The sequence below is a fragment of the Micrasema longulum genome, unplaced genomic scaffold (assembly GCF_059751315.1).
Source record: "Micrasema longulum isolate JH-2025_06_02 unplaced genomic scaffold, ASM5975131v1 h1tg000662l, whole genome shotgun sequence".
NCBI classification, from domain to species: Eukaryota; Metazoa; Arthropoda; class Insecta; order Trichoptera; family Brachycentridae; genus Micrasema; species Micrasema longulum.
In genome coordinates, this window is record NW_028277858.1 from 455,348 (window position 1) to 467,988 (window position 12,641).

At 32.3% G+C, this 12,641-nt stretch overlaps 1 protein-coding gene across 5 annotated transcripts in view; it reads right to left on the minus strand.

Moving 5' to 3' along the window:
* Positions 1-12,641, minus strand: part of LOC148279850 (protein phosphatase 1 regulatory subunit 14B) — a 94,275-nt gene that overhangs the window by 68,987 nt on the left and 12,647 nt on the right. The window contains exons 1-2 of one of the 5 annotated variants that reach the window (XM_088229305.1): positions 10,321-10,703; positions 7,834-7,874 (exon numbers count right to left, since the gene is read on the minus strand). The exons of 1 other annotated variant lie outside the window; for it this stretch is intronic. The gene's annotated coding sequence lies outside the window, so the exon portion shown is untranslated. Of the gene's footprint in view, positions 1-7,405; positions 7,748-7,833; positions 7,875-10,320; positions 10,720-12,641 lie in introns of those variants that run through there. 3 more of the 5 variants (XM_088229304.1, XM_088229303.1, XM_088229307.1) reach the window with 3 other exon arrangements.

Here is a 12,641-nt window from a genome sequence, read left to right on the forward strand (position 1 = left end):
GTGCAAAAAAACGATTTTAATAATAACGAACTACTTTAAACGACGTCACTATTTCTTCCGAATCAACCAATGATAGAGTGTTGCGATGTGATTTCCGGTATATGGGAAGCCAATTCACCAATCAGCAGAACTCACCGAAGAGGACTTGCGACTTGTGACATCACTCGAGGAGTCATTTCAAAATTACAAAATTTAAAAAATCGTTGTGCTGATAATTTGGTATCCAATTTTTGAATTTTTGTTTTGTCTTAGTTTGATCGCCTTTTATAAAATAAAAAAAAAAAACAACCCTAGTTTGACAATGAGGGAGTTCAGTGGTTTTTTCTATTATTTGTTTATAGACTATCAAGCTAAGCCAACATTTTTATATTTATTTTTGCGTATCGAATTATCATTTTTCACGGAAGCTTTGAAATTACACCACCCGCGACGCACGCCACGAGTTCTGGTCGGCGAATAATCAAAACGAAAATCTGAATGGTGAAACAAAACTGACAAGAAGCAAAGAAATCCATTTATTGTATGAACCGCTGGCGCTGACTTGCAGGCATTCTACGACATCATTTGACATGGTCGAATTAATTTAAAGGAAAAACAAACAGTTTATTTTTGTTTGACATGATATTTAAAGTTGAATCCCGTACGATTATGATTTTTATCCCAAACAGGCTACACGTCGAAAAACTTAGGTACCCCAAAAACCCGGAAATCTGATGCGGGTAATTATTTTATTTTTGATGCTTTTATAATATGGATTGGTTTGTAGACAGTTCATTTATTTCAGATATATAAAGTATTTTCAAAACAACATTAAGATACATATTTTAAACTACATAATATAACAACAAAATAGACAAAGAAAAAAATATTATCTCGGAGAGACAAGACATTGACGTGTCGGTAAGTTTTAGCTTTCGAAAAGTGAGCTAATTATTTATCTTTTGTATAACTTTCTTTGCTGTAGGAATACATTAACCAAGCTGTCCTTGGACATTTCATTGTAAATCCTAAGCAATCTTGGCATTCTGTAATTTCCCAGAGAAAATGACGTGTTAGTAAGTTTTAGTAGTTTATAAAAGTTGCAATCATGATCGCCCCATGGTTGCCACAACAACATAACGCTAAAATTTATTAGTTATTGCAAACACGTGGTCACATAAACCTGTGACGGTGCAAAACAAATCATTTTTATTAACTTATTCATACATTTTTTAAAAACTTCGCCGTGCACCTAAAAAAACGTTTTTTGTATCCGATTTCGGTACTAGTTATTAATTATCGCATTTAACCTTAAACTGATTTCAACCTACGCCTTCTATACTGTGAAAGAAAATTAATTTATTAAAAGAAAGAAGGTAAAGTTTGTGGGTAGGCGCCAAAGCATTGACCGAAATTTTTTAGAATAATAAATTATTTACTAACTCGTTAAAGACGTTATTTTAGGCCTCAAGACCGTTTAGGTGTACAGAAGCAATTATAAAATACATTATTGTAAATTAAGATACATTATATTATATAAATTTAGATCCAATTGCTTAAAACTATATTAAGAACACCTGGTTTTTCGAAAACGTCAAAAAAATATGGATTCAGTGAAACAAAACAATAAAACAATTTTCTTCTGATAAATCGTTTTGTATATGTAAACTAAACGCACATATGAAACCAAGTACTAATCAAACTCTTTAGATTTTCACTAAGCCGGTTTTTTCAATGTTTTTAACATTTTCTCTCAATTATTAGAGGAGATATGAAAAAAAACATTAGTTTCTATGTATTTTATCATCAAATTGAGTTTTGAAAAAAAAGACGTAGGAAAATGCGCTCCAACAAAGAAATAATAAAAACTTAACTAAGAATAATTAAGTATTAATTATGAAATTATATTTTTTATTTATTTTAATAATTATTTATGTAAACCTGTTTTGTTTTCAATTTTTGTTTAATCCGTTGTTTGTTAATTTTGTATATATTTCATAATTGAATAAATAAAAAACAGAGACATTAAAGGGATCCGAGGGGTGGGGAGAACGTTTTGACCTTATCCATACACCCTTCGTCCCTCTTTTAAATTTGAATATAGTTTGTATTGGTACTATTTTGTAAACATTCCTAATAGGGTATTTTCACGCTTTTTTTTTCTTCAAAAAAATAGAAAAAAAAATTACGATGGTAACTGTATGGTTTTTATTTTTTTATGTCCACGCGTTAATTTTTCAGAGCGGTTTAAAAACGTATACTTTGAATTGGCGCCAAAACGACCATTCGGATGCCGTATGGGCTTGTGACGTCACGCGTTACGAATTTGACTGGCCGTTCAAACAAATCCATACGAATTTGTATAGCCTACGTGTTGTTTTTGTTGTAATCGGTTGTTTTACACTGTTTTAACAAATTAACGCGCATAAAATGTCTTTAGTTATAAGATACAAGTACTGTTTAGTTCCGATGTGCACAAACACTACGGTGAAGATGCCAAATAAAGCTTTTTTGGCCATTCCTAGTACCTAATGAAAAAATGATTGAACGCATTTGAACGTTATGAAACGAGATGTTAAAAAAAAACAAACCACTATACTTTTTTCCGTAGGTCTTGTTCAGTTCAAAATACTAAATTTAATGATGTAGACAATAAAAATTTACTAACAGTAGGTACTGAAATTAGCACTTATAAAGCTTGACAGGTACTACAATACTTAAATAGTTTATTCTTTGAACATTATTGTTTATATTTGTATTATATTTCTGTACTTATGTTACTAAATTTAATTTGTAGAACTGTTGGTTTTCTAAATAAATAAAAAATAAAATTACTAAAAAATTGCTGTATAAAAACCTACCTTATTTATTTGTGAAATTTATTGCATTTACAAAATGGCAACTGACCTTGGGATGCTGGACAGTCTTCACACTTGCAGGAATACATTATTTCCTAGACTTCATCGCAAATCAACGTCACCGAGTACGCTTTGGTTCTAACTTTATGTTCTGGGGTGACTCGACTTTTTACCATTCAAATATCACCCGTCCGTTTTACTTGAATGTAACCTATGGCATTGTCTCCGTAATTTTCTCTAGCTGATATATTAATAAGTAAATCACATTTAATAAAAAAAAGCATTAACACGCACTCGAGCAACAGAGATGTTTACAAGAAATGGTATTTTATGGATTATGTTGTGTCAAAGTCACGTTACTTCCCTTTTGCATTAAATGTACGCAAAACAATACATTTATAGTACATGCAAATAATACAACTATTTAAATGAATACATTCTGGAAGCAAACATTATATATTTCCTTACCTTGCGGCCTTTACATTTCTATACTCAGAACTTAAAAAGTTTTTATTGGATGAGAAAAAAATACCCATCATGATTATATCTATTTTGGGCAAGTTATCGGATTTTCCTTGTAAAAAACCAAAGTCAGTCATAATGCTATAGATTTTTATAAATGAAAACAAAAAAAAGCAAAGGAAAAGACGAAATTTAACCATAAAAAACAAAAAAAAGCCACAAGCCGCCAGCGTCGGAGTATCTCAGTATATAAATTTAAATAAGAAATTATAAATGAAAACATTCGTTTCAGATTTTTATAGTAAAATGCTCGCAATCGTAAAAATATTATTTAAATACTAAATACATCATACAATACAAAAATCACATCCCCAGTTTATGAAAATACCCTATTGTTAAAAATCTGAGGATACTACATTTGATGATACTATATAACATGGCTCTTAACCGCCCTGTTTTATTGCAACTAGAAAGAACCGGTTAGCGGTTCAGCCTGCGTATCAATAATAAATGATTCATTAATTATTGCAAAGTCATCAGCATACTCAAGTTGGCAAAACCTCTGAGACCTGGGAGTATCGTGTTACTTTGAAGATTAAATCTAAAAGGAAAATCAAAAATGTTGTATTACAGTACCAAGGTACTGTACTCCAATGTTGTATTACAGTACCTAGGTACCACTTTTCCAATACTTGAGTACAAAGTCTATTTCATACAAATTATTGAAATATAAAAAATATTAATTTCTTTAATCATTTTTTCCATGTATTATTTATATCCAATTTCATTTCAGTGATCGTCACATACTTAAATTGAAAAGAGCTAGTTTTATTTGCTTAATTGACGATCAAATAGATGCATCACTCAAATAATGCATTCATTACTTTAATCAATTGGCATATTGAATTAATTATACAAGAGTCCATAAAAAGTTTTATCTGTTTACCAACCACAATTATAAAGCTATTCAATTCCAAATTCTGCCTGACAAATAATTGGTACACCTACCTACTTACAGAAATCTGCTCTCATATGAAAATTTAAATGTAAATATATATTTTCAATAATTATCTAAGGAGATAACATATCTTAATTACTTATAAGATTAATAAATTGTATTTTAAAATACGTATTTTATCAAAGCCCGATGGCTGCTTAGTGTAACATTTTATTAAGTATTTGTACTCTAAAATGTACTTCAGTACTCAACAGATTTTTCTATCTTTTAAATAAGCGTTAAAATAATACTATGAAAACGTAACATCTAGCCATAACGACTAATTTAATTTTTTTAAACTCCAAATTAGATGCTTTGAAAATGTAATAATAGTTTTTCTTATCTAATTTAAACACAGAAAGATGCATTTATTTAAAATTTATGTAATTTTTTTGTAAATTAATGCGAATAGATCAATTCTTCCACCCACAATTCAATAAACCATGTGAAGATTCATGGCAGAACCGCCAAGTAATTTATTCAAATAGAATCCGCCACACTTCATCGCGTTGTAAATATATTACCCAAAACTCATTGAAAACAAATTAAAAATTCCTTGAGCAGTAATTGACAATGGAATGAATGGAGAGACTAAAAAACGCAATTATGGAAAGTAAATGTTTCTCACGAATATGGGATTATCGTCATTAGTGGGAGGATCAAGTTGAGAGAATGGACGGTCGCCATCTATGGAGTACCCCGGTGTTATTCAACCTGTGGGTCGCGACCCCCTTGCTAGGGGGTCGCGATCACAAGAAAGACAAAAGTAAAAATCAAGCATTTTAGGTCCTACCTCTTCTACTAGATATTTTTTTTCTTCACCCAGAAAATGTCAAACGATAATAGGGTATTTTCACGAGGCAGGAATAACATTTCAAATATAATACACATTTAGAGCAGATTTTTGCAATTTTAATGATATAACTATCAACAAGTTTTCATAAATAATTTTCAGGTTTAAAAATGAACACATAAACATCGGCTCGCAGTTGGCATTTTGACGTCACGCGTTATGATCGCCTACTGCGCTTTTAATAAACATTGGGTACAAGTTTGGCGCTAAAATGTTTGTTCCACAGGGGGCGAAACGTCTCGTTTTCGGGTAATTAAGAATTTGCATAATTTAAACCTTTGTAGAAAATTCATCTTACGTCATACGTAAAAAATATCAATAATCATACAATTTTTTGCTTATTTAAAAATAAAATAATATAAAACTTAAAAAGACCCTATCGACGGCCCACTGCGCCCACTTGCACTTGATTTCTCGATTAATAATAATATGGTCTCAAAAGAAAGAAAATAAAATATGTCGTCGTTAAAATCACTGGTATATGCGTAGTATAACAAAATTACGACTCTGCGGGGTCGCCAGATTTATTTTTACTCGTAAAGGGGTCGCGTATTCAAAAAGGTTGAAAAACATCGGTGTACTTGTACGGAGTACAATGCTAGGTCGATTATCTTACCTGCCATTCGCATTCAACCAAAGAGCGACGCCGTGAACTTTCAATAATAAAGAAGTGGGTACATTGTGTTTAGTACGAACCACAATCGGCTCGCTGTTTTGTGGTCAACCATTAGGTAATTATATTACTATTTTGGTCATTACGTGTGAAGTAATAAAGCGGTCCCGCGTACCTTCATCAAATTCTTATTATGTAAATATCCGAGACGCCTCAAGCGAGTCATTCCAAGCTTGTAACGAGTATAATAGTTAGTAGTTTAGTTACCTACTGCTCCGTTTGTATCTACCTCGGGCAATTAAAGGGTTTAATTCATATTTTATGCAAAAAAACAAGCGCGAGTGTATAAAAATGAATATAATTCAAGCATATTCAAGTACGCGCTGGAGAGAAGCTAAAATTTTGTTATCCGGGTTTGCTCACCAGATGTTTCGATGCTACATACGAGTAATATAACACTCGAAGTAAGTTTGATCGAGTTATTGATGGAATATTTATGAAAATTCTTTTAAATTGTAATAGTAACAGCGGCAACACGAAATATTTTTATATTATATATATTCAGCGGGTTTATACATTTTTTGAAGTCGTTACAGCAGTAATAATTTCTATGTCCATGAAAATTAAGGCGTTCTGTCGGTGATTTAGAACCAGGGCCGCGATCATTAACGGCTGTCTTCATCGGTTTATACTGAGACGGCATAAACAAATATCGATATTTATGTACGAAAGTGTGAATATTTGCAAAAAAATTCAAAGTATCTTCGTCGGTAACCAGTAATTGAACATATTTAGAAAACAAATTGTAAACATATTAAATTTTCCAAATAGAAAACTTAATTTTACTTTGTAGATATAATTGATGATAAATTTTATCTTCCCATCATAATCGAGGCCCAGAACCTTGGAGAAGTGTTTTCGACTCGATGGCTACTCTCAGGTTAAAATCCTCAATTAGAAAAGTCCACCTCGTTGTTTAGTTGTTGACGCGTTTGCCTACCATTCTTGGGTTCGGTTTAGACAATTTCGATGAATATTTTTTTTTCTTGAAAAAAATATTCACAAAATGGTATAAAAAATTAAAAATTTTAAATAATATTTTTACCTCTCTAATATAGTGAAAACTCGTGTTTAGAGAGGGAGCTCGTTTTACATTCATTTTTATTTATTTATAAATATAAATAAACTATTTTATATTTTTGAAAACTGCTTCTCTTCCAAATGTGTCCCTGATACTGTGCGAGAAAAAAAAACAGCACATCAGAATGATTACGCTTCCACCTACGAAAAATTGAAATAGTCAGTTATTTTCCACTCGTTGAAAATGGCCACCAAAATTGAAATATTTGGGTAAATTATAAGAGCGCTAATATTTCTTTAAATAAAAAAAAATAAAAATTTTTTTACCGTTTTCCGCATCCCAACACTGAATCGATATTTTTTTAAATATTTTTTTTTATTAAAATGGAATTTTCTGTGTTAGTACTTTTTTCATTTTTCAAAATCGCTTACCCTATTTGTAAACCGTACTTCTGAAGACAGCCGATAAAACCGGGGCGCATTTATGGGTTTTTGGATGGTCCTAGCTCCCATAAAAAACATTTATTAAAAGGGTACCATAGACATACGCCAATGGTAAATACCTTTAGTGTGTAAAAAAACACTGCTCCAGTGCCATAATCCAATATGAAGAAAAGTCAGATCGTGTTTCCTCTTAAGATATAAGATCCATTAAATCGAGGATGTCCAACTAGCAATGAAATTTTTTATACACCTAAACTCGTCAAATCACTAATTATCCTTCTACTAGATATTTGTTTATTCGTTTTTAAATGTGGAGGCAACCTCGTGTGGCTTGCGGCAATAAATGGTAAATGGAAAGAAAGAGGAGCCGTAATATGCCGACCGGAACGGGAATCAGAATTCCGACATAACATGGAGCGGTATGATGGCCACACAACACAACACACAACACTCTGCGCACTGCACACAACATCTGAATAAGACAATAATTATAATAATACTACACAATAATACTACGTACACGCTCCGGCGTAATACTCATACCTACCCGTAAAGCGTAGATACTACCGAGTGCAGAGATCTTCAATCCTGGGACAAAAAAGACCACAATATCAATAATTTTCCAACTGCGACTGGTATTTTTTTGCATACCAAAATCACATTTTGTAACGTGTCGAAAAGGGTACCTACGATTTTTTTTTGCCCGTGTATGGCTCTCGGCCCCACAACGTTTCTCTTCTAACATCGCAGCTGATCTGATCGGCTAACCCTGCGCGCTTCATCCCCCGCGGAGGCCTGAAGGAAATCATCCCCACGACAATATTCACCAAAATTTACCTACAAAAGGTCGTGCACCCGCCATAGAAGGCAGAGTTATTTATCTCAGCTATCATACTGCTTTCATGTATTTTGGAACAGTCATAGAAACGGGAGTTCATCTCCTTAGCTATCAGACCGCTTTCTTATTTCGAACAGTCCTGGTACTGGGAGATGGCTCTCAGCACTCCAAAAGGGTTATCCTATGGAGGTTTGACTAAGCTACAAGCAGCCGCTTTCATGCATTTTGGAACAAATCATGTACTTAGTCAGCTTCCTAAGATTATTTTTGACGAAAATTCAAATCATCGCTTTTTTCCTAAAATACTGAACTCGAACTTATGTACAATTTTCTTAAATATAAAATAAACATTTAACAAAAATTGTGTTTGCTCTATAATTTTATATTTTTCATTCAACATTTTTTTAACAGATCGGCCACATTGAGATTAAATTTACTTTACATTTTACATAGATTTAATTTACTACATCTATAATGAAAATATCAGTTTTACTTTGTATGGTAGGCTCTATCCTCATCTACGTATGCGAATCGTGGCACATCACTGGGTCCAAAATAGCAAAATAATGAGTTTTCAGAATATGTGTTTTATCGAGATGCCTGGAGGCTCTTTGTGGACACCATGTGCTCCAAATAGGAAGCGGACATGGCATAACGATGATGATGAGTTTTTTAAAAATATCTTTACCTTTAATTTTTTTACGATTATTGGTTAACTCTGAGCGTTCTCTGTTTGACTCAAAACAAATAAAAAGTTAAATCATTTACATTTTACTATTTTTAGTTATAAGTAATTTAAAAAACACACAATTAGAAAAAATCATGTTAAATCAGAATGATCATTATAACAGAAAGCAGATTAGTTAATGTCACACAGCGTGTAAGGTGATAAACCAGTCAATGACAGGTCATGAGCCTTATAAATGCCTACACTTTCATATTTCCTTCTCAAATCACTCTACCCCTCTTGTAATATAAGCATGTATGTCAAAATATCGTTATTCTTACTTTATGTGCTGTAAAATATATTTCTAATTATACAAGAAATACCACCAAATACTGATGGTAATCTAGAAAATATAGATATTTATACGTGGGTATATTCCTAATAAATATAAACGTATTCGGTATCAAACGTGTAATATAATCTCGATAAAAAAATGATTACGCTCATCAATAATAATTTGAGGTAGCCTCGTATCTGTAATGATTACAATTAGTACCACTATAAAAGACGCAGAAGACGATTCAGTATCTTATGATGAAAAATAACAGTAAAAAAGTTTCCCATTGATTGATTGATAGTCACATTGTAATAAATTAGTAATGCTTTATGGCGGAGCCCGCATACAAAACTCAAACCCTTTTGAAATAATTATTCAGCTCTTTTATTTCACAAAAATCGACAGATGGAAGAGTTGAGGAAATGTGGATGTTTAACAAGAGTTAGAATGGTGAATGTTACACAGTGTGTAAAGTGGCCCCTTTAACTATCCAATAAGGTCATAATACCTGTAAATGCCTGGACTTCCATATTCCCTTCTTACAAATAAATCCCGGCCAGTTGTAATAAACTTATACCTAACTATGTATATCGCGTTTTGTAGAGCACCTATGACCGTCTAAGAGAATTTCCCAGACTTATTTATATACAGGACCAATCCCGGGTTTTCCTCGAATCACGAGAACAGATCAACAGATCAACAGATCAACAGATCAACAGATCAACAGATCAACAGATCAACAGATCAACAGACCAACAGATCAACAGATCTCGATATATCTATATTCCCGGCGAGTCGGTTTACAATACATGTCCATAATCAGAATTATGTAAGGATCGGAGTATTGTTCAAACAGGAAATACTAGGTCAGTGTGAGAAATGCCCATTTGAAATATTTCGCGATACAACGATTTCAAAATGTCGAACTAATAACTGGTAATGTAACTAGAACACACGATGTGCAAATGAACAATATTCGCAACAATCGCGTAATCGTTATGGACGTGAATTCCATTTTAGGTAACATGGTATTGAAAACTCAATTTTAAAAAGTGTAATAAGAATGATTACTACTAAGATTTGAATACAGAATATAAGTTGTAATGCAATAGTTTCTTAGATAATAAATACTAATATTGCATACTTTACACAAACTTATTTTAAAAAATATAAATTACAATAATGCTCTTACTTTTTTTGATGGGTGCGTGCTCTCGGCCAAGTAGTGTTTACTTCGCTCGCGAAAAACTCAAAAATTTTCTGTAATCAGCGAATCTTCGCTATATTTATATAAAATGTACACAAAAACACAACAGAAATCACGATTGTGCAGTGAACTCACTGAATTATCGTTCAAAACAACACTTGGAGTTGAGACTACAAGTTTTTACTCAACGGAGAGATTAACGAAAGTAAAATAAACGATTCTTGTGAAAAACGTGTAAATCCGTTTGTGCCAAAAGTTTTTTAAAAACTAATGCAAAACACAGACACAAACGGGAACGAACATAACAGACGACGCTACTCGCTTCAGGCGTCGGAGAAATGTGACAGTCGAATGGAAAGACTGAGAATGATCCTGTCTCTATCCAACAAGTAATTTTCCAACCCACCAATCTTGTCTCTATCTCCTTCTATCGTCGCCGCCATTACACCAAACGCGTTTTCAGCGCGGAGGCTTGTTTGAAAAGCGCTCTTTTTATCGTCGCTCGTATGTTGAAAGATGTGAATAAAATATTCCGTTTTGCTAGATAACATTATTTTAAGAGCCGTTGAAATACACACTATTAATAGTGTGGACTGAGCTTTGTGAACTTGAATAAAGAACTTCGCATTTTTAGAGCGTTTCTCTAAATATGGCGCGGGTCACTTAATTCATTTAAATAAATCATTCCGAAATTTCGCCATCATAACAATTAATTGTATTCTGGATTGTTTATTTCAACTTACTTAAATATTCTTTTAAACCAAAAGAAATCATAAAAATTAAAAAACTTCATTAAAAAAATAAAACAACCGTACTTCTTAAAAACAAAATTGGTTGCTATCGTTTTCTCATACATCAAATACTTTTATAAGGCTAGACATAGTAATTAGCGCGATAAGTTTCCTTACAAGAGGTGTCGGGTTTTCTACATAATATCTGGCCGGATTTAACTCAAACATTTAACTAAACAAGTCAAATTATGTACGATATATATATTTAAAAAATATATATAATTCGAAATATTCGCATCGAAAATAGCTCTTTTTTAAAAAATATTTGACAGTGAAAGAGACGTGGTAACTACTACGCTACGAAGCGGTATATAATAATATAGGTATATAATTTACATCTGTAAACAATATTTCATCAAAATATAATAAGTCGTTTGATGAACGTATTCCGATTACACTAGTGTGTGAACATGCCTTTACGTGAGAGTTTCAACAAAATGTCCCGAAACGTCCAAACTTTGACAAGTACTTACTAACACTGACAGATTTTTTACAGTGTTACAAGACTAAAAAACAGCAATTGTAGACATGCTGTAGAATGTTTAGTTGGGAACACTGAAAGCATCGACATGACACGGCTCCCGTGACCGATGCGAGCCAAGAATTTTTGCATGGACACGGGAGTCGGGAATTCACTAATCACCCAATTAAAAATAATTACACTTTTGATAAAAATGACAACACATGATATAATTAAGTGATTATACATCCTGACTCAAAAATCAATTATGTTTGTGTGAAAATTTCACGGGCTGGATTCAGAATTCAACTGTTTTTTTTGCTAAGTCGTAAAATAAACTAACTAAGCCTTGACAAAGGAACAGTTTTATTTCGCAATCGGTCAGTATAATTCATTTAAATTTTCCCATAAAACAAAACGGTATAATATTTATCATGAAAACAAACAAAAAGATGTCAAATCAATCACAAATACGCAGTAAAAAGGTATTTCAATAAATCACGTCATGGAACCTCTGGCTCAAATCTCCGGATAGTTCAGTATCAGAACACTGATATCCTTCTTCTGAAGCCATGCTTTTATAAAAACCCCGAGTCGCAAGTTTTGGTCTGATGTGTTAGTTATCATTTTATTTATTTATTTTTTAACAAAGTGAAATATTTTCATTCCCACATCTAGGCGAACGAAGTATACAGTGTGTGTAAAATAGAACCGGAATCCAGAACAAGACGTGTTTATTTTACTCGTCTTGGCTAGTCTCAAGTAAAAATCATGGAAAAATGATATAATGAAATCTAGTGGATATCATTCCACCTAGTAATCTTACAGACCGTCATACAAGAGATCTTTGGTTTGATTCCTAACAAGATTAAAATGAAATATTTGTTTGAAAAAGTATTTATACACTGCGACATTCCATTGTCCTTGAAATGACTCCACAACTTGATTCTCACATTTTTAGTAAGGCATTTGGAAAATGATAAATATTATAATTAACATTGAAATATATGGTGTTTTTTTTTTTAATTAAAGAAATATTTGCGTTCTTATAATTT